A 20,056-nucleotide genomic window follows, 5' to 3' on the forward strand; every position below is an offset into this window, starting at 1 on the left:
CTCTCTTCCAGGCAAAACAAGCTGAAAGTCCTCAATCATTTTACACACCATGAGCTCTAGCTCCCTTGACCATCTTGGTAGCACTCAAGCTGGCCTTCTGCAGTTCTACAATATCCTTCTTTAACTGAAGACCCAAAATTTTCAAAGGTGGAACAAATATAATCCACTGGTTTTACGGAGAGGATTTACTGTGCATGGAGGCAAATGCTGCTTAGGGCATTCTGGGTTAGGATATTTCTTAAGCACCATCTCAGCAGATGCCTGAGCCTCCAGAACATCCTGGAGGATGGGAATGGAGTTTGATTAAACAGAAGAGCATTGGGTGTAGATTACAAATGACAGACATGAGCTGGCTGCATTGCTGTAAAACCCACAGATTCGCCAAAGTTTTAAGATTGTGTTTTCTTCAAGTAGATAAGCAGATCAAGGGATATCCTCTTTCATCCAAACACCAAACAATATATTTATAATGATCCTTTTAAGTCTATAAGTTTTGCACAATTAAGCCTGAATAACTTCTTAAATAAATAGGGTTTTTTTCTGCTACATATTATAACAAAAAAGATATAGAGTTCTCTTTGGAAAGATAATTCTGCTGCAATTGCAAAGAGGGCTAAAAATAATCTTTTTACACATATGCATTAATTAGCGTTTCTGTATCACTCATCCTTGAACATCCAAACTTTTGGAGCCCTGAAATGATTTGCTAGAACTTGGACAGAAGAAGAATTTGGTAAGAAGAAGGTATTTTCATCGTTTGGTCCCAAGGCCAAATCTTCAGTGCTGCTGAAAATGCAGCTTTCTTGGCACATATAAAGACATTTTCTCTGAACAAAATTAGGATTTTTTGGCATACTCCAGCTGGCAGCTTTCAGAAACTTTACAACATCTGAGGAAAAAAATTGAAATGGGAAAGAAAGACTGAGGCATCTGACACCATGGATGGCCTCTGCTTATGGGCTTTATTTGGAGGATGCTGGACTTCTCCCCCAGCTCCACTGCACAGTCCATGTGTTATTTATGCTGAACCTATTTGTTAAAGCCAGATGTGGTGAGGTGCAGCTCTGTACTTTTCCAGCAGCCCACCTGCATATCTTCATCTTTCCACCTGCCAAGACACTACTGTGGGATACAAAAAAGCACCACACTGTATGATTCATGGTTTTTGAGTAGTTCTGTCATTCTGTGGCATACAGTTCTTCCCTCATGATGCAAACTGTGTCCATTGCATGTACGTGCAGATAACATTTGGGTGGAATTCACGTCAAGAGATGCTAGAAGGCTGAGAGTTGGCTGGATTTAAAATTCATCATAGAACCATAGAATAGTTTGGGTTGGAAGGGACCTTAAAGATCACCTAGTTCCATCCACCAGACCAGGCTGCCCAAGGCCCCGTCCAACCTGGCCTTGGACGCCTCCAGGGATGGGGAATCCACAACTTCCCTGGGAAATCTGTGTCAATGTCTCACCACTAGTCTAAATCTTCTCCTCTCCAGTTTATACCCATTGCCCCTCATCCTATCACTACAAACCTTTGTGAACATTCCTTCCCCAGATTTCTTGTAGCCCCTTCAGGTACTGGAAGGTCTCTCTAAGGTCTTCTTGGAGCCTTCTCTTCTCCAGGCTGAACAAGCCCAACTCTCTCAGCCTCTCCTCATATGGAAGGTGCTCCAGCTCTCTGATCATCTTTGTAGCCCTCCTCTGGACCCATTCCAACAGCTCCACATCCTTCTTATGTTGAGGATTCCAGAACTGGACATAGTACTCCAGATGAGGTCTCACAAGAGAAGGAATAGAGGGGCAGAATCACCTTCTTCGACCTTCTGGCCACGCTTTTCTTGATGCAGCCCAGGATCTCCCTTTGCAGTAATGGCACAGGACCAGGCACCTTTGGACTCACTCTCCCTGTTTTGTGCACTCGTGCTTGTTCTTTCTTACTGACTTCCAAGGGAGCATCACTGGCTCTCTAAGGCTGACAGCTGAGTGATGTGGCTCAGGTTAGGTCCACTGAACCTCACTTCTGGGGATTAAATTGCAATAGCAGTCCCATACAATTCAGTATTCTGTCAGGGGTGAATGTCATAGCTTTTCTTTGCACATCTTTTCACAAAGTGGTCTGACTTTTTCCCCTTATTCCTCCCACATCCAGGCACCAGCTTAGTTTAGACAGGCTAGAAACCAGAGCTGAACAGTTGTGGGTGACAATCAATAGGAATTATTGTTGAGTATAAGTACAATCATAAAACTGTATCACTAGGAAGAAAAAAGAGTGGCTGTACACATTAAAATTAATGTTTATGAAATGTTTGCCAAAAAATAATTTATTTGGCAAGTACCACTGATCCAGTTTTCCTGATAATTCTTTGTTTATATCATCCAGCATTCCTTCAATTACAGTTGTGCTATATCACTTACTTCTTTAGGAATATTCCAGCAAATGAGAAGACCATATTAAGTCCTAACAGGACCTCTGGGATGCAAAACACTGTCTAAATACTTTGAATTCATTTGCTTTTAAAAACATCAAATAAATCGTGAACTAATCAGATTCCTCATCGACACTTGCCTGTTAACAATACGTATTTTTGAATCTAGCTTCTCGAAATGTCTTCTTTATTATGGCAACATTTTCTAGCAATTCTTTTCTAATCTTAGAGACACAGCAACAAATCAGGCATATATTTCTGAAATGTGGTAGAAAAAAATCCTTAGAATGTTAAAACTATAAGCATATATCATCACACATGTTTTATTACCTGTTCATAGTTGCAATGAGTAAAATGATACAGCTGAAGAATATTCATAAGAGAAGAAACAAAAGCCTTAATATTATTCATACATCTGGAGAAGCAATTTTTCTTTGGACCACTGATGTCATGTCCCTAGTACAAAGTGTTGATTGCGGGGGGGTGGGGTGGAGGGTGGCAAGGGAAAATGCAGTAATTCATCTTGCAGTCCCGATAATCTTCTTGCAGTGGTCTGGTTCGTAGGATTTGCAATTGTTTTTACTGTACATGGACCCGAATCAGATGCAAAATCACATGTTAGGAAAGAAAACCAGCAAAACCTTTTGGAATTCCACAGGTTTCGTATGGAAGAATTTGAGCAACTGTGCCTGTGTCAGTTAGCCTGGGCTGCAAGAGTCGCAGCCACTTGGCAGGGCAGCAGGTGCTAGTGTGATGCTCTGCAGGTGTCCCAGTGAGTCTGGGAGCAGGACTAAGTGTGCAGAGGTGTAATACACCATTAGTGAAGATAGAGTATGAGAATATAGAAGGCATAGGGCCTCTAGAAGGTAGCATGATTATTGGAAAAGTAGTGTCCTGTCCATCCTGCCTGCTGTCTGCACCTCTAAACCCACCAGCATACGTCTTCTTGAAAAAAGATAATAAAGCCTTCAAACAAAAAACCCCATGTGGCTCAACAGAAACAGTAAGAAGGCTATGAAAGGGAAAAGGCTAGAATTCACAGCATGGAAATATTACCCAAATGAGGGAACAGAACACCCATAAAGCATAAAGCAGGTCAAGTTTAAACAGAAAAAAAGAGAGCTCCAGAAGAATTGAGTATCCCTTGCAAAGGGGGATAACAAAAAGCTCTTTAAGTAACTCAAAAGCAGAAAAACAGTGAAGAAGCTGATAGGACTACCTGATGACCAACATGTAAAGGGGACACTTAGAGATGATGAAGTCAGTATAACAAAGATCAGTGGATTCTTTGCATCTGTCTTCAACATAGAAGACCTTGGGCAGGTTATTTGGCAAATAGGTCAGAAGAGCTAGAAGAGCTAGGTTGAGATGTAGATGCAGGGTGTAGCAGTCTAAATGAGTAAGCTACGTTCTAACAAGTCATGAGAGCTGGATGGCGTTGATTTGGGAGCACTGAAGACCTCCTATACAAAATTAGGAGGCTGTGGGCCAAGGTGTGTGAGTTGGCACTACAAACAGCTGCTGTGCCAGAGATCTTGTGGGTTTCCAATGAAAGTCTTATCCACAAAAGGGCTCCAAAAAGGGGACTATCAGCCAGTGGTTCTGATTTCCAGCCCTGGTAAGGTGGCATGTTCTAATGCAGAACAGGATCTATGAACAAATGAGTTAGTTGGCATGATCTCTCGGGAGGAACTCAACAGAGTGTGATGGTGTTCTGGGAGGGTGGTAGGAAGCATGTGAATAAAGACTACACACATACTAAACATGGATTTGTGAAGAGCTTCTGATAAAGCTCGATACCAAAGGCTATGAAAGAAGTTATGTTGCTATAGTACTGAAGAACAGTCCTTTTTTGGATTGAAAACCCATTGAGGGATTGGAAGCAAACTATAAGTCTTAATGGTCGCTTTCCGGATGGACAACAGTCAGCAGCAGGGTGTTCCAGGGATCACTGCTGGGACAGGTTTTATTTTACCTCTTCATTTGTAATTTAATGAGAGAAATGTGGAAAGAAATGTCCAAGTTTGCAGATGATATGAAAATATTTTGAGCAAAAAGAGAAAATGATGGTGAGAAATTCTAGGAAGGCCTCATAAAATTGGCTTAACTAAGACGTGGCAGAAGTGCTTTGGTATAAATACAGCTGAGGCAACATACCTCTTACAAAATACACCTGAGGTAATACCTCTTATAGGTAATACCTCAGGTGTTACCTGAGGTAACATCTCTTACAACCCAAATAAGGGAAAGCTAGAGGTTTGTAAATGTTCTGTGATACCCTCAGGCTAAATCAAGGTGAAATGACACCAAATTGATTCAAATGATCGAATAAAAGCTTCAATTATGGCAGCAATAAACCTGAACTGGTAAAGCCTAATGGTAAGAAGGGGAGGAGATGAGCTATGCTGCTCTTATCTATGTCCCTCTATAAAATGCAGGCATTTTTATTTATTTATTAAGGTTTATTCAAACTATAAAGCTCTTAGCAATGTTTATCATCCCTAGAGAAAGTCAGAGTTCTGAAAAAGAAATACTGTTTGTTAAAAATATCCTTGCTTCTCATCTCACCCAGGAGCTGGGGGTTGTATGGGGGAGAGCTTGTTTTTTGGTGAAAGGAGGCCAACCATGTATAAATTAGCACAAGACAAAAGAGGGGGAAACCTAGGACAAATCTAACTGTTCTTCAGGTACAGTTCTAAGACCTGAAGTCCGTGGTGAAAATGACAATTCAGACTGCATGCCAGCATCACAACACGTCAGCTGTGATTACAACTGTCATGCAGTTAGTGGACCAAAACCATAGAATCATAGAATCATGGAATGGTTTGGGTTGGAACGGACCTTAAAGATCATCCAGTTTCAACCACCCTGCTGAGCAGGGACACCTCCCACCAGACCAGGCTGCCTAAGGCCCCATCCAACCTGGCCTTGAAAAAACATCCTACAGTGGTTTGTGCTGAACGAAACATTTTCCTACCAGGACTTTGTCCTGACAATAAAATGTAACTCAACCAAAGAGGAGGTTTGGCTTTGACCCTCTTGTGTCCCTTCCTTCCCTGACCTTGCTTCATCTCTGCTGGGTCCAGTGGAGCCCGTACATTCCTCCGTCCTGCTACTTCTCTGTCCCAGGCACCCATTGTGGTAGGGCACATCCAGGGAGCTTGTAGGAGTATCTGTGAAGATCAGGCTTGTGACTGGAGAGTATCTTGTACAAATTTAAGCCAGAGATATTGTTTTCAACACCTAGACCTCTACTGTGGGCTGTGAGCTGGCAGTTCCCGTGTTAGACACCTGTCTGCCTCCCTCTCCTCATCCCGTCCCCCTCAATGGGTGCTTGTTAAAGCACGGTTTGCCTTCCCCTGCTCAAGTCCCAAAGCTGACCTGGCATCTACTTCCCATAACTTACCTGCTAGGTGTATTAAATATTGCGGTTAGTACTTGCTTCTGCGTTAGGTACATTTGAAAATCTTACCTTAAAACACATTTTGAAGTTAAAGTTTTACTTTTTTTCCCATTTGTTGTTCCCACAGGGTTTCTGCCATCCCCGATGTTCTCTGATTTCTACTGGAATTGGAATTAACACTTGGACCAGTCACTGGATGGTGTCACTTGATGTAATGGTGTTGAAAACCAGATGTTATGTGCACAAATTTATGCAGTTTCAATGCTGCATGTGTAGCATTAATGTATGAAAGTTATTCATGTAGACTTTTCTCAGTCTTCCTGACTCAGCATAGACTGTCATTCAGATCTGCTGGAAATCTCTGACTACCGGTAGTAAATGTTTTTCATGCAGAGAAAAATGCAGGCACTAGTGGCTTGAGCTGAGTTCTATGGTGTCTGTGTTTGTGTTTCTGTACGGTGTTCCTTGCTATACATGTGCATTTGCTGGGCAAAATGGGGTCATATGGATTTACAGTAGATAAGCACATGTGCCTTTCAATATGCTGATTTTATTTACATGTTACAATTTCCTTTTTTTAAAAAAATAATTAATGTCTTGATCGGAGGTTCATCACATTGCTACTAGAAAGCACTACGTGGTAAACATCTTTATGGCTCTGTACCCAAGATGATTTAATGATGAAGAAGGAGAAGGAAAATGAAATGAAGGCATTCTGTTAAACTGAGCTGCTTATTTGCTATAAACCTCCATACACTGTTGGGAAACCTGATAAAAATACCTAGAAAACCACTAGGAACTCAGAAAATGTTGTAATGTGTTTGTCTTTGTAGGAGGCACTCATCTTGTCTAGAAGACTCCGAAAATCTTGTCAGAACAGAAAGCTATGCTTGGCAGTTCCTATTTTGGGGGTGGTGAGAGCTGAAGATGGTTTGCTGGGTTAGAACATACAGCAACAAGAAGGTGCAGAAAGTGTTAGTGTTAATGCGGCTTATATTCACCACAATAGAGGCCACTTGTAAAATAACGCTATCAGCACCAAAGCACAGACAACTTAGGGGAGTTTCAAATATTCCAGGGGGAAAAAAACACCTCTAATTCATGTTCAGACAGAGTTTCTGCACTGCTGATGTGAAGGATGGAATTTGCTGTCTTTGGGATGGAAATTGTGATGAAAGCCCTTGTGGGATCATTTCTTCATCTTTACAAGGAGTTTACGAGAGCCTGCTGATTCTTGCAGATGCTGCAGAAATGATGACTGAAGATCTCTACACCCTACTTGGCTCTGTATTGTTTCTGAGGAGCTCATGGGAACTATGGCTCAGATGACCATGTTGAGTCCCTGATGGTTCAGACTCACTTCTTAAATGTCCAGAGGCAGACTCTGGGTTGCTGAGATGCTTGAGACATATGCGTAGAGTTGATCCTGCCTGGCACTCATTATTTTGGATAGAGCCAGCAGTGAATGTAAGCACAGAACTAGTTCCTTTGACAAAATTATTCAAGTGTTTGAGCCCACACTCAGACCTCTTTCTGGACTAAGTCAACGTACCCTGCTTTGGGCATCCCTCCCCCCGCCCCAAAAAAAATCTTACATGAAATATCAGTGCCCCTAACAAGCATGGTGGTTTTATGTGTCCAGTATATATGGGGGAGACTTTGTAAGAGATGGGGAGAAGGAGTGTGTGGATCTGGGGAATCGGGGAAGGGAAATCAGAAGGATATGAATTCTGGGTTCTCCTAAGCTTCAGGAGGGAATGAATTGAGAGCTCTTCTTGAGAGATCAAGTTGCTGGGCTGAAATCACTTTAGCCAGGCATCTCCCACAGCCAGGAATCCCTGAGAAATTAATTTGTCATCAGGGCTCTCAGCAGAGGGGCAGGTCCTGAGGCATAGGCCATTTTTTTCTGATCACTCGTTACAGCCTGTGCACTCTTGTTTCAGAAGGTACCAAAGTGCCATCCTGCATCTCATCCTTCTGCACGTCCAATATGAGCAATGCAAGTCATCTTAGGAATAGCTTTCATCAGATCCTTTTCTGAGAGCAGCAGTAGCAGCAGTTTTAAGGTACACTGAAGTCCTCCGCCTATCAGTTGGGACGTTTTCCTTTCATCATGAAAGTACTAACTAATGCTACCTGGGAGAATCGCATCTCTGAGAGCAGCATGTCTTCTGTGACAGGTACGTGCCAAGCTGGGGCAGGATCAACCTCTGTCAGGTTCCCTTACATGTTCTGGTGGTACGATCTGCACGCTGCCCCAGCCCACCCTCACCTCCTCTGTGAGGAGGAGAATGCTGCATCCTCTTCCAGGATCATGTCAACCCCCACAAACTGCCATACATCTCACTTGAATTCCTTTCAATCTACTGTCCTAAAACTTAATAAAGGTGGTGACCATTGTCTGCTTCAGGCCATCCCTGTAAGCCAGGAAAGAGTTCTCTGATCTTGTAAATCACATTGTAAGTTGACTACTTGTCTCTTAGATTTTGTTAGTTGATTTCTTTTGGTTTTCCTCTGCAGCTCTCAGCTGGTGCTGGATGAGGGAAACCAGATCAGACCAGTCCGATCGTGCATTCAAGCCAGCATGGCAAATCCGGAACAATTTCTCTTCTTATTTAAATTTTTCAATTCAGCAGCAGCAAGCCAGCTTTTAAGCCAGCACTCCACACTCCCTTGTGACTCTCACAGATACAAAAATCACGTGAAGTTGCTTGGTAACATTCAAATGCACGTACTGTACATGTCACAAGGCCTGCACTGTTATTTAATCATAAGTAACAAATACTACACAAACACACCAAACTCAGGGGCATCTGCTATTAATTCAAGAGAGCGAGGGTAATAGTGGTACTCATAAATTTGAAATTCTCTACGTATTAAATAGGAATTGCTGACAACACAGCACTTACCATACAATCTATAAAAGTGGAGGAAAATGTGATTCGCTGGCCATTGATGGATCAAAGAAATTAAACCTATGGAGTAAAACCAAGACACAGTGAACACAGTCTGTCAGAATCGAACAAAACGGCAACCAAATTAACCTGAGCAAGATCCAGACTCAGGCTGTAGCCTCAGATCAAAATATTCCTCTGCGCATAAACATTCTGTCTTGGGGGCTGATCAACACCTCACATTAGTAATACTATATTCCCCAAGAAGGTCTTTCAAGGCACACATCAGTGCAAAAGATGTGAAGTTCAAAGCCAACAATAGGAAAACAATTAGAAACAGAGATCTACTCAGGGACTCTACCAAGAATGGCAAGTTTTTCTGTTTGCACAATGATCTCTGCAGTGGCAAAGGAGAGTGCTCAGAGAAGTTAAGAGAAGAGACAAACTAGTCTGTAAAATTAGAATAACAATATACTAGTGGACAATATTTTTCATGTGCAGAGTGGGGGAAAAAATGAAACAGAAAAAGGGGAACACAGTGATAAAGAAATAAAAAGATTCAGACTTATACCCCCACCTCCAAGTAAGCTTCAGTTTATCTTGCATATTTTTCTGTTGGTCCTACTCCAAAACTGGAACGAATACAGTCTTTAATTTATTTATGAACACGAAACCTTTTTGATAAAGATTTATCTCTATTTTACACGCAGGGAAGTGAGATCTTACACAGGCATCCTGTGAGGAAGCCGTGAGCTGAATCTGCCCTTTTCAGTGTGAGGCCAATCTTGGCCCACACACGCTTTCTTTACTGTAGATTTTCTCTAATCTCATATAATCACTCAGTATACAGGTATTTTAATAGATGAAATGGATGTATAATGCTGCTGTATTCCATCAAGAAAACCTATTGTGTTATGAAACAGTTTGCATCGATAAAGGAGTTCCTTTTCTCTACCCAGGCTTGCTCCAACTCACAAATTATTGCTGCAGCTGTTAGAGAAGACATCCCATAGTTAGTCTGATGGCACTAATCACAAAGTGTTAAAATAAATGTTACTTTTTTCATTAAACTAAAATTATGCAATGTCTGTGCTGCTGGATCATGTGCTTTGGTCTACCTTCTCTTTGTTTTCTGCCCACTGCTCCATCAAGAGCTTTACTTGCACCATCCCAGAATTGCTCTTGTTACCACTGTTGCTACAGATACTTGAGGCCACTCTGGAATTAGCTCGCCTTTTCCAGTATTTACTGTTGTGATCTTTTTGTTCCCTTTGTGAATGTAATCTCCGTGAATTGACATCGAGGAATCAACAAGGACAGACGTGTGCCTAGATGTTTCCTGTGCAGCAATACAATCCAGGAGGAGACATGAGGCCACTGAAGACTGCTTAACCACAGAGACCTTCCTGGCAAGGAGGTGTTCAAAGCCAGGTTGGAGAGGTCCTTGGGCAACCTGATCTAGTGGGATCAGGTGTCCCTGCCCATGGCAGGGGAGTTGGAACTAGATGATCTTTAAGGTCCCTTCCAACCCAAACTATTCTATGATTCTAAGGAGGTGCTCAGAGAGCGGTTGCAGGAGAGCACATTTGCACCATCTGAGCAACAGCCCTGGAATCCCCCAGTGCTTTTGCTGAAATACAGCATCAACAACACTTCTTTTGGATAGGGAGGGCAATTACACGGGAAGGCTTATCCAGGGGTGATCAGTCATCCCTAAATGTTCTGTATCTTTCCTATCAGCACATCGGCGTGCTGTGTCATAAAAACACTGGAGAGCTTTGGCTAAGACCCAATAGTAGATATATACTGTTCTGAATTATATCTTCAGAAACATCAAACAAGAGGAAAACAAGATAAAGGAGGAGGTGTTTCTACCAGAGGAGTGAGACTGCACTGGTGAGACCGCTCCTCGAATCCTGTGTTCAGTTCTGGGCCCCTCACCACAAGAAGGGTGTTGAGGCTCTGGAGCGAATCCAGAGAAGAGCAACAAAGCTGGTGAAGGGGCTGGAGAACAGGCCTTATGAGGAGCGGCTGAGAGAGCTGGGGTGGTTTGGCCTGGAGAAGAGGAGGCTGAGGGGAGACCTCATTGCTCTCTACAACTACCTGAAAGGAGGTTGTGGAGAGGAGGGTGCTGGCCTCTTCTCCCAAGTGATGGGGGACAGGACAAGAGGGAATGGCCTCAAGCTCCACCAGGGGAGATTTAGGTTGGACATTAGGAAAAAATTCTTCACAGAAAGGGTCATTGGGCACTGGAACAGGCTGCCCAGGGAGGTGGTTGATTCACCTTCCCTGGAGGTGTTTAAGGCACGGGTGGACGAGGTGTTAAGGGGCATGGTTTAGTGTTTGATAGGAATGGTTGGACTCGATGATCCGGTGGGTCTCTTCCAACCTGGTGATTCTATGATTCTATGATTCTATGAATCTCTGCACCATTCCCGCTGTGTGAACCCTGTCTGTCACTGATGGCCAGGGTTACCTGCCACTCTCCTCTCCTGTGTTCAACAGCCTGAGACGAAAGGAAAGAAGGGGTGAGGGAGGATCATGCTGCCTTTCATCTCATGCTATTAGGTTTTTCTTAATTTCATTTGAGAAAACAAATCTCCCTGAAGTGGGCTGCCAGTGTGAGCTGGTTTGGGGAGGGGTTATAGAGAGATGGCCTTGGGGTAAAATCAACCCCCTTCTCCTGATCTGCTCAAATCTTTGGCAGCCCCTAGGAGCATAAAACAAGTGATTTTGTAACTGTGCCTTATAAAAACAACTTATAAAGAAAAAAAAAGAACAAGTTTTAAAAGCAGAGAGGAGTGGTGATGTGTTCCAGATCTGGTCCTGAGCGACAGGTGGTTAACGTGAACCTTCCGAGGAGCTGTACTCGGCAAATTGCCCCAGGGATGGGTTCTGCAGTTGTATCTGTTAGCAATAATTTCTCCAGCAATTCTCGGAGGTTGTGAAATAAATATAGGCTTCAGTAAAATAGATGGTGCTTGTATTTAACGATGACTGTGCTCAGAAAGGGCTTGTGCTGTGTCAGGAGGGCCATAAGGTGAGCAAAGAAAGTGAAATATAACCTGAACAATACTATGCAGCTATGAAGCTACATTTGCATCAACTAAATGGATCAGGAGGAAAAAATCAATGCAGGTCCTCTGTTCTCAGATACGACTCTGAACATGCTATTCTTAAATATTCGAAAGACGTGTGCCAGGCAAATTCCCGTATGGTCATTTCCATCTTCCCCTTTGTGCCCTCAAAATGAAGCCTATTCAATGAACTCAACCACTCTTAGGGCAATATTTTTCCAGGGATGCTATATCCAAGAAAATCAGCCTGCTCTGACTTCCAAGTACAAAGCATGTAAGTCAGCTCTGGCTGCAGGTCCTGCAAGTTCTCAGTTTTTTCACTCTAGATGCTGTTTTCTGCACAAAGGTTGGACACTTCACCTGCTCCTCTGTAGAATAGTGGCCTATGAATGTAACAGTGAAATTGGGATGTTGTGAATAACGCACGTTTAGATAATATTGCTAGCCAACATGGTCCCCTTATGACACGAATGTTTAGACAAAGCCTGGTCTGCTAAAGGTTATTTCTATTAAGAGGAAAAAAATGATCCTACCATGAGGTTTTAATGTTGAAACATTCTGTTTACTTTTTGAGACTAATGAAGCTCTGTTTCTCCAAATCAAATAGCAATTAGCTATTTGTTTTCACTGTGTTTAAACCCTCAGCCCCAGAGGTCTCCCTTTTAGCTTGTTCTTGGACCTATAACCTTCCACTTTTTTTTCTTTGACATAAACCTTCAGGAAAAATAGACAGTGACATTTCTCCATTAATACGTCATTTTGGTTTCGAGAGCTGTGCTACAGAAACCACTGTTATTTCAGCTATTTGAGTTCATAATGGAGCGTAACTGTTCCTTGATGGCATTGTGAGTGGCTGTCAGCTGTTTATACCCCAACCATAGCAATGATTCACTAGAAATGACTGAATTAACTATAACAAATTAGGCATAAACTTTGTCATTGGACAAGGTGGGTGTGCAGGTACACTTACAGCAGGGGAAGCACTGTAGCAATCACATAAGTCAATCACCTCATCACAAACGACAGCAATACCTAATTAGGCAAAACCAGTGAAATATTTTGGAAGTATCCTCAAGACAAGCCCAGTTCCAAGTCCCACTACCCATGGGCTTCTGAGCAATAGATTTCAGCTGGGATGAAAATGGGAACAAGGCTAATTTTGTCGGATTCTACCTTAGAACTTTGCCCACATGCGGTACCTTAATTTTGGTTTTGCCAGTGATGCTCACTTCTCTTCTAATTTATAGGGCTGCTCCTGAGTGTTTGGATCATGGTAGACAATAGAATGGAAGTATTAACAATTTTTTTTACTGTGTCCTCTCTTTTTCGTCAAGGATAAATTAAACTATGCAAGGAAATCCATAGTTTTTGCAGCCATTGTCAGCTTCTGTGTCTTGTTCAATGTTTTCAGTTGGAATTATGATTTTTTTAAGAGAAGGCTCAATCCATTTGTGCATGTTGTGATATTTTAAATTGACATCCTGAAGAAACTGCTATGAATCTCAGTGCCCCAGCCAGCATGGGGAGCAGCAGGTCTCCCAGTCAGGAGAACATCACAGTGAGACACTCTGCCTGGGACTGACAATGTGCAGTGTGGCTCCTAGAGAGCTGCTGCTGATTGCCTGGGGCTGTAAATCTTTATTTCAGCTGTAACAGATGAAATGTAAAATTCCCCTTCGCAAGGAAGCCCTTGTAGCTCAGGTCTGGTTCATATGCTTGATGCTAAACTGCTCTGAAGGACCAGTGCCTTATTGCTATGTAGAGCAGACAAGGTCAGTGTGAAGGTCATGTCTGCTATGCAAGGCTGTGTGATGGGGTTCGTTGGGACCCACTAGTGACAGGGGCTTATACATGTGTCACTGAAGCTTTGGCATGACACACGTCTACCAAGGGCATTGCCACCTCTGTGTGAGCACTAACTGTTGGGCCAGCTATGTGCACATATTGTTGGAAATTTAAAAGCAAATCGTGCCCAAGGCAGGGCTCATCCCTGCAACAGAGCATCAGAAAGAGCCTTGAATTTGCAATAAACAAAGCCAGAGCTGTTGACTGGAAAATCTTGTAGCATGCAAGCCTCTTCCGAACCTTTGGAGTAAGCCCTTTTCCAGGTTCCCACCAAGCTGCTCACAAATGCTAACACCTCTGCTCATGTATATGCCTGTGGAGCAGGTAGGAGCACATGCTAGAGGCTACCCTTAGGGCAGTGCCATAAATATTCCTGAATAAATAGTAAATAGTGGGATAGTAGAAGCCTAGAAAATGAAGACAGGAGAATAGTACCTGGGAGAAGATGCGGAAAGGAAAACAGGGGTGGTGACATGAAATAAAAATGGTTTGGAGACAAAAGCATGAAGGTCAGAGGGACTTGGAAGACGAGAGAGTGCAAACCCGCTATGGGAAGCAATGGGGAGCTGGGAATGGGTGTGGGCAGGCTGGACATCTTTATTATGCACAGCAAGGAAAGCCTGGCTACATCTCTCCTAGTAATTAAAGAGGCCAGGGAACATCCTTGACTACTGCAACCTGACTGTCTGTACTAGCCCTAGCTGTTTGTTAAGGGTGGTTTGCATATGACTACAGTTTTGGAGGGTAAGAGATCTACCTGTAGGTCACTCTGGGCCACCTGATCTTGCCTTGAGAAGATAGCCCTAGGCACATTTCATTGACCAGTACAGATACAGCCCTTTTGGATATGATTTTTAGACCATGTACCATCTCAAGAGGTCTGGGGCACAACTGAAGCACCTGCAGAGTGCTGCCTGATGTGTGTGCAGTAGACACGACATTAAAATGATGGTATATTGGACTATGGACTTCTTCAAAGACCAAGTCCTGCTCCAAAGGACTTGAATCTTACTATGTAGTATAAGTTGAAAAAGTCAGGTTGCAAAACAGGGACAACGGCTGCAAGATGATCGATGAGATAATAAATGCCCAACATCAGACAGATGAGGGCAGCCTTAGAAGGGCTCCGAGCCACTGAATCATATGCAGAGTAGCCATCAAACATGCTGAAGACTCAGTGAGGTTAGAGCAAGAATGCAAAGTTCACCGAAGACCTTAGAGTTGACCAGCCTCAATTATACAGTGCTGACAAATGCAGTTATTTAGAGGATCCAGGAAAGAGCTCGTAAAAGCATTAGGGGAACAGATCTGGAAAACCTTACAGATACAGGGAAGGGAGAAGGCAGGGTGTTCACTGCATATGCTTTGTAGGGGAAAAAGAGGTCATCAGGAATTTTGAGGAACAATGAGAAGATACAAGAAAGAATTTGTCTGATGATATTGAAGACGGAAGGCTTCTCTGTAACAGCAGGTATCTGAAATAGCCGTGTGCTACTGCAGAAACTATTCTGTTCCTACAGTAACACATAACCAATTGTTTATCCCTGCCTGCCTGCTTTCCTTCCTTTTTTCACTCCCTTCCTCCCTCCCTCTCTTCTTCCTTCCTTCCTTCCCTCCCTGCAAAACATTCAAACTTGAACACTGCAGGTCTACAGCAAGCAGATGGTTTGTAGGCAGAAAGAGATGTTCAAGCTGCCTGGCCCAGAGGCATCACAACTCATCTATTCAGACCAGTGTCTATTTTGGGCTTGGCCCCCTCTTTGGCACAGTCCCGAGCTCCTCCTGTGACTCTGCCAAACTGTGGGATGAGTGTCCTTAATTTTTTTTTTTTGACAGAACTGGCACATGTTGTTCTTCATTCACAATCTGTTTTTTAGAGTCATTTTTTTAGCAAATAGCCAAAGGATACAATATTTCATTGCATAACAAGACAGCCCAGAAATAGTGAAGAGAAGGTGAGAAATCCATTATTAGGAATGAAATTAATAATTAAAAAAAAGAGGTTTGACAGCAGGTTAGCTTATGGATTTGTGCTAATTTTATAACTCCTACTATCGCGTTGTCAGGTCTTAGTATAGCACCGTGTCTGGAGCTCCAGCCTGTGCTGCTGACTGAAAAATAAGCACTCAATTTGGAATACGTTTCTTATTTTGTAAAGCATCTTTCCCTAAAGGAAAACAATTGACAAAGGACCCAGGCAGTCAAGTTCGCTCACTCAAGCAATGCTGCAAACCCTGGGATGCCAAAGCCTGGCCTGGCTGTGCCTGACACTGCTTCTACCTTGCATTTGAACATGAGTTAGATGGAGCAGGAACAAACCCACCTTCCCCAGCCTACAAGCAAGGTGTACAAGTGGGGGCTCCTCTCTAAGAAAGGCACCTACTGTGCTGCTAGGTTTAAATGATCCACAACCACTCAGCTGCTAATACCTCTGTTTCCATCACTGAGCTCTCCTCAGCCCTGCTCAAAACACAAATATCACTTCCATTTTATTCTTCTTGAACATGTGTCTTCAGTGGTAACCAAAGCGGTTGCATCTCTCCCAGTCGGTCTGCGTTGTTTCCACACCTCTCTCTTCTAAGCACCTTATTGCAATGAGAGCTTTTCCTAGGATAGTCACAGTCACCCTGTGAGCCCAAGGGCTGTGTCTGTGCTGGCATAAGTGATGCCCACAGAATCATAGAATAACCAGGTTGGAAGAGACCCACCGGATCATCGAGTCCAACCATTCCTATCAAACACTAAACCATGCCCCTCAGCACCTCAAGTGCTGGTGCACCAGCACACCCAGTGCTGGTGCTGAGGCCAACACCGAAGCAACAGGGCAGCTGCACTGAAATGCTGTATTGCGAGTGCCTCCTGAACTGTGTCCAGCACCTGGCTGGGGTGGATTAGCTGTTCTGCTCCAAAAAGGTGCCTGGATAGTGCTATCAGCTTAACAGGATAGACATCCTAGGGATGCTGCCGAGCAACCAGGTACAAACCAGGCTGTCTAGCCAAGTGAAAGAGTTGTTTGTGCAATGTTTTCCTTGAGTAATGGGGTAAACAGTCCCTCTGAAGCTGTGCAGGGACAATTCTCCAAGCCTATCTGAGCAGACTGGCCCCAGTATTCCTAGTCCTGGCAACACCGAAGTTTTTCCCATCAGGAAACCAGAGGTGTCTACAATATAAGAAAGAATAGGCAGAATGAGAGAGAATATTTTCCCTCCTCAGATCATTCCTGCCTACAGACCTTGTTCTGCAAGAGAGAAGAGTGCTGGCGGGGTGAAAGGAATTTGTTTCTTGGGAGGTTGTGAGGATGGATAGACCCTCACCACAAGAAGGATGTTGAGGCTCTGGAGCGAGTCCAGAGAAGAGCAACGAAGCTGGGGAAGGGGCTGGAGAACAAGTCTGAGGGCCCTGGGGGTGTTTAGCCTGGAGAAGAGGAGGCTGAGGGGAGAAGTTCCTCCCCCAAAGGGTTCTTAGGCCCAGGGAGGGGGTTGAGTCCCCTTCTCTGGAGGGGTTTAAGGGACAGGTGAACGAGGTGCTGAGGGACATGGGTTAGTGATCGATGGGAATGGTTGGACTCGATGATCCGTTGGGTCTCTTCCAACCTGGTGATTCTACGATTTGGTGATTCTATGACCTACAATTCGGATGGAGAATTTATTTATTTATTTATTTAGCCACCACAAGGCACACAGCAACATCTTTTCACTGTAGGGATCCCCATCCCATTCTTAGCAGTTCTGGGCTGGCTCCACTGAGGTCCCACAGAGAAATGCAGCTGCTCTGTGTGTGTGCGGCATTCACAGCAAGCACCACACATTTTAATTTACTTGAACTGGCTAACCCTGACAGAAACTACTTTGCAAGAGTCTCTCCAATCAGGTTTCATGCCTACCTCTGCTGGGAGTGTATTTAATCTTGGTGCGTGGGTAAAGCATGGCCTGCAAGTGTCCAGCAGATGACCTTTGAGGCCCAGTGTGTAATGGTCCCAGGCTTTGTAGGCTGGCTAAAATTTGTCCTAGACAGCCAGGAGTTTCTTCTCACTGCTCTGTAGCAGCTACCAACATGCTTGGTTAGCCCAGTCTGGCTTATGGGAAGCATCTTCCTACCTGATAGCACTCTTCAAACCACAGACCCCAGGTAACTTCCAGATATAAATATGAAAAACAGTATTAAATAGGAACAAAATCAGTATTAAATAGAAACAACAGCCCTTAAAGTCATGGGAACCATTTTGTATCTAACAGCAATGATTTTTATCCTGAAACTTATCTTGCATACCCTTATTTGCCCATAAATGTTGTTCTTCGTAAATGCAGACAAAGACAAGTACTGGTTTCATACAGATCTTTTTAACACATGTATCAAGGGAACTAAAATTAAGAGCATATTTTCGCCTTTATGCATTTTGTAGGAAAAACTAATATAAAATGATGCAAGTACTTTGCAATGAGTGCTGCACAGGTCAAACATAACAAGTTCTGTTACAAACTGACGCTGATTAGTCCGGAGGTTTCAGATCTCAATGAACTGAAGAATTGCAAAGACATCTGGAGAAATTTTAGCCTCTAGTTTTCCTTAGATATCTCCCTGCTAGGAATTCAAAGTTCATGTTTTTGCCTATGGATGGGGTGATGTATGTGGGAATTCATGTGGCACACACTTCAGTTCATTAAAAGAGTAATAAAACTTAAATCTTCCTGCAGCCATAAAAAACTGCTTCTCACCTGAATCACCACTATAGAGGGCTGGGAATGTTTTCAGCTGCATTATGCTTGAAATATAAATGGTTAATGAAACAAAATAATTTCAACCATGTTTGACGCGTGTAAACCAATACATCAACCTTACTATGTATGTTGTGAACTTAATCCCTATATTTCCTTTGACTTTCCTTTCTCCTCTTATTATTTCTAATTAATTAAAGAAACCTGCAAAATCTAAGAAAGCAGAAACAAATGTTCCGATTTGTTGCGACACTGCTTATTTACATACAGTTTACATACACATTCCTTGTCCTCTCCGTCTGTAGGCTCTCATCCTTGAATGATCAAGTTGGGTTCCCTTGTGGCTGCAGGGAGCCACATCCCATCCTCCTCTCCTTTCTAGCATAGTTATTCTATGAGTCATTTAACTGGTGGCACAAGGACTATTCCAACAGATAAGTGCTAGCCAGCACAATTTGTACATGAAAATCTGCAGAAAAATATCCTGTGCTCAGTAGCTGGATTATACTGAACTCTCCTTCTGTAAGAAGCTATTCGATGATAAAATCAATAAATGACTTTATTTTCCAACTTCTGATTTTGCAATTACTGCTTCTGTGAAACTACTCCAAAAAGACAAAATAAATTTTAAAACATTTTTACTTACATAATTCAAACCTGAAGTGATTTTTCCTTAACTCCAAATTCTGCCTTTATTTCTTGACAGGAATCTTGCCAGGTCCATCTCTTCTTTGAGTGTTTTTCTTTATTACTAAATTACAGATTTCAGAAAGTCAGACAGCGTATCTAAATGTTAACATAACTTTAACTCCAGGCTCCCACATGATGTTAGATTAGTTATTTCTGTGGAGAAAAATAATATAGAAACCAAGGAAAGAAGGAAGAACCAACATAATGGCTAACTACATGCTTGTTCAATTAAAAAAACCCAAACAAATCAAACCAAAAGAAGGCAGAGGATAAAACACATCTCTAGTTGCAAAACAAACTGTCCCATATACGAGTGAGCCTGCCCGCAGCAGCTCACTTTGTCATAGAAGGCGATCAGGTTAGTTTGGCAAGACCTGCCTTTCGTGAACCTGTGTTGACTGGGCATGATCACCCCGTTCTCTTGCATGGACTGCTGTTCTCATGCCTCTGTGCCCTCTAATGAATTTCTTTATTTTTATGAACACGATATGCAAGTGCCATGGCGCTGGGTCTTAGCGTGTGTCTGGGTATGCAGGGAAGCTGAACAAGCAGCTTGGCAGCAAAACAAGATCCCTAGGACTGTGTGCAACAGGTATTCTGGAAAGAATGGGAATGTACCTCAGACTGGGTAAGTGGGAAAGTATTCAATTGCTGGGAAACAAGAATTTAATGAATGAAGATCGCTCTTTCATTTGGATAGCACAGGTTGCCACCTTTTCTCAGGATGTGCCCGACAACTGAGTTCTGCACTCGTGATCCAACATGCCATGTGTTTTCCAGTTCCTTGACTTTCACCTGAGCTTTTGATGGTACTTCTTGGAACCATCGGACTCCTGCCTGGTTTCCCCCTTTTACTTGAGAGGTGGATGTTTCCAAACCTACTGCCTCAGACAGTTGATGGAAGCTGAGCCTCTCTCAGATGGGCATTGTTAAAGTTTCCATTTCTTATAGCTGATGTAGTATGAGGTAAGGGTCTTGCGTCAACTGCAGAGACTTCTCTCAAGTT

Source organism: Phaenicophaeus curvirostris, chromosome 1 (genome assembly GCF_032191515.1).
Source record: "Phaenicophaeus curvirostris isolate KB17595 chromosome 1, BPBGC_Pcur_1.0, whole genome shotgun sequence".
NCBI classification, from domain to species: domain Eukaryota; kingdom Metazoa; phylum Chordata; class Aves; order Cuculiformes; family Cuculidae; genus Phaenicophaeus; species Phaenicophaeus curvirostris.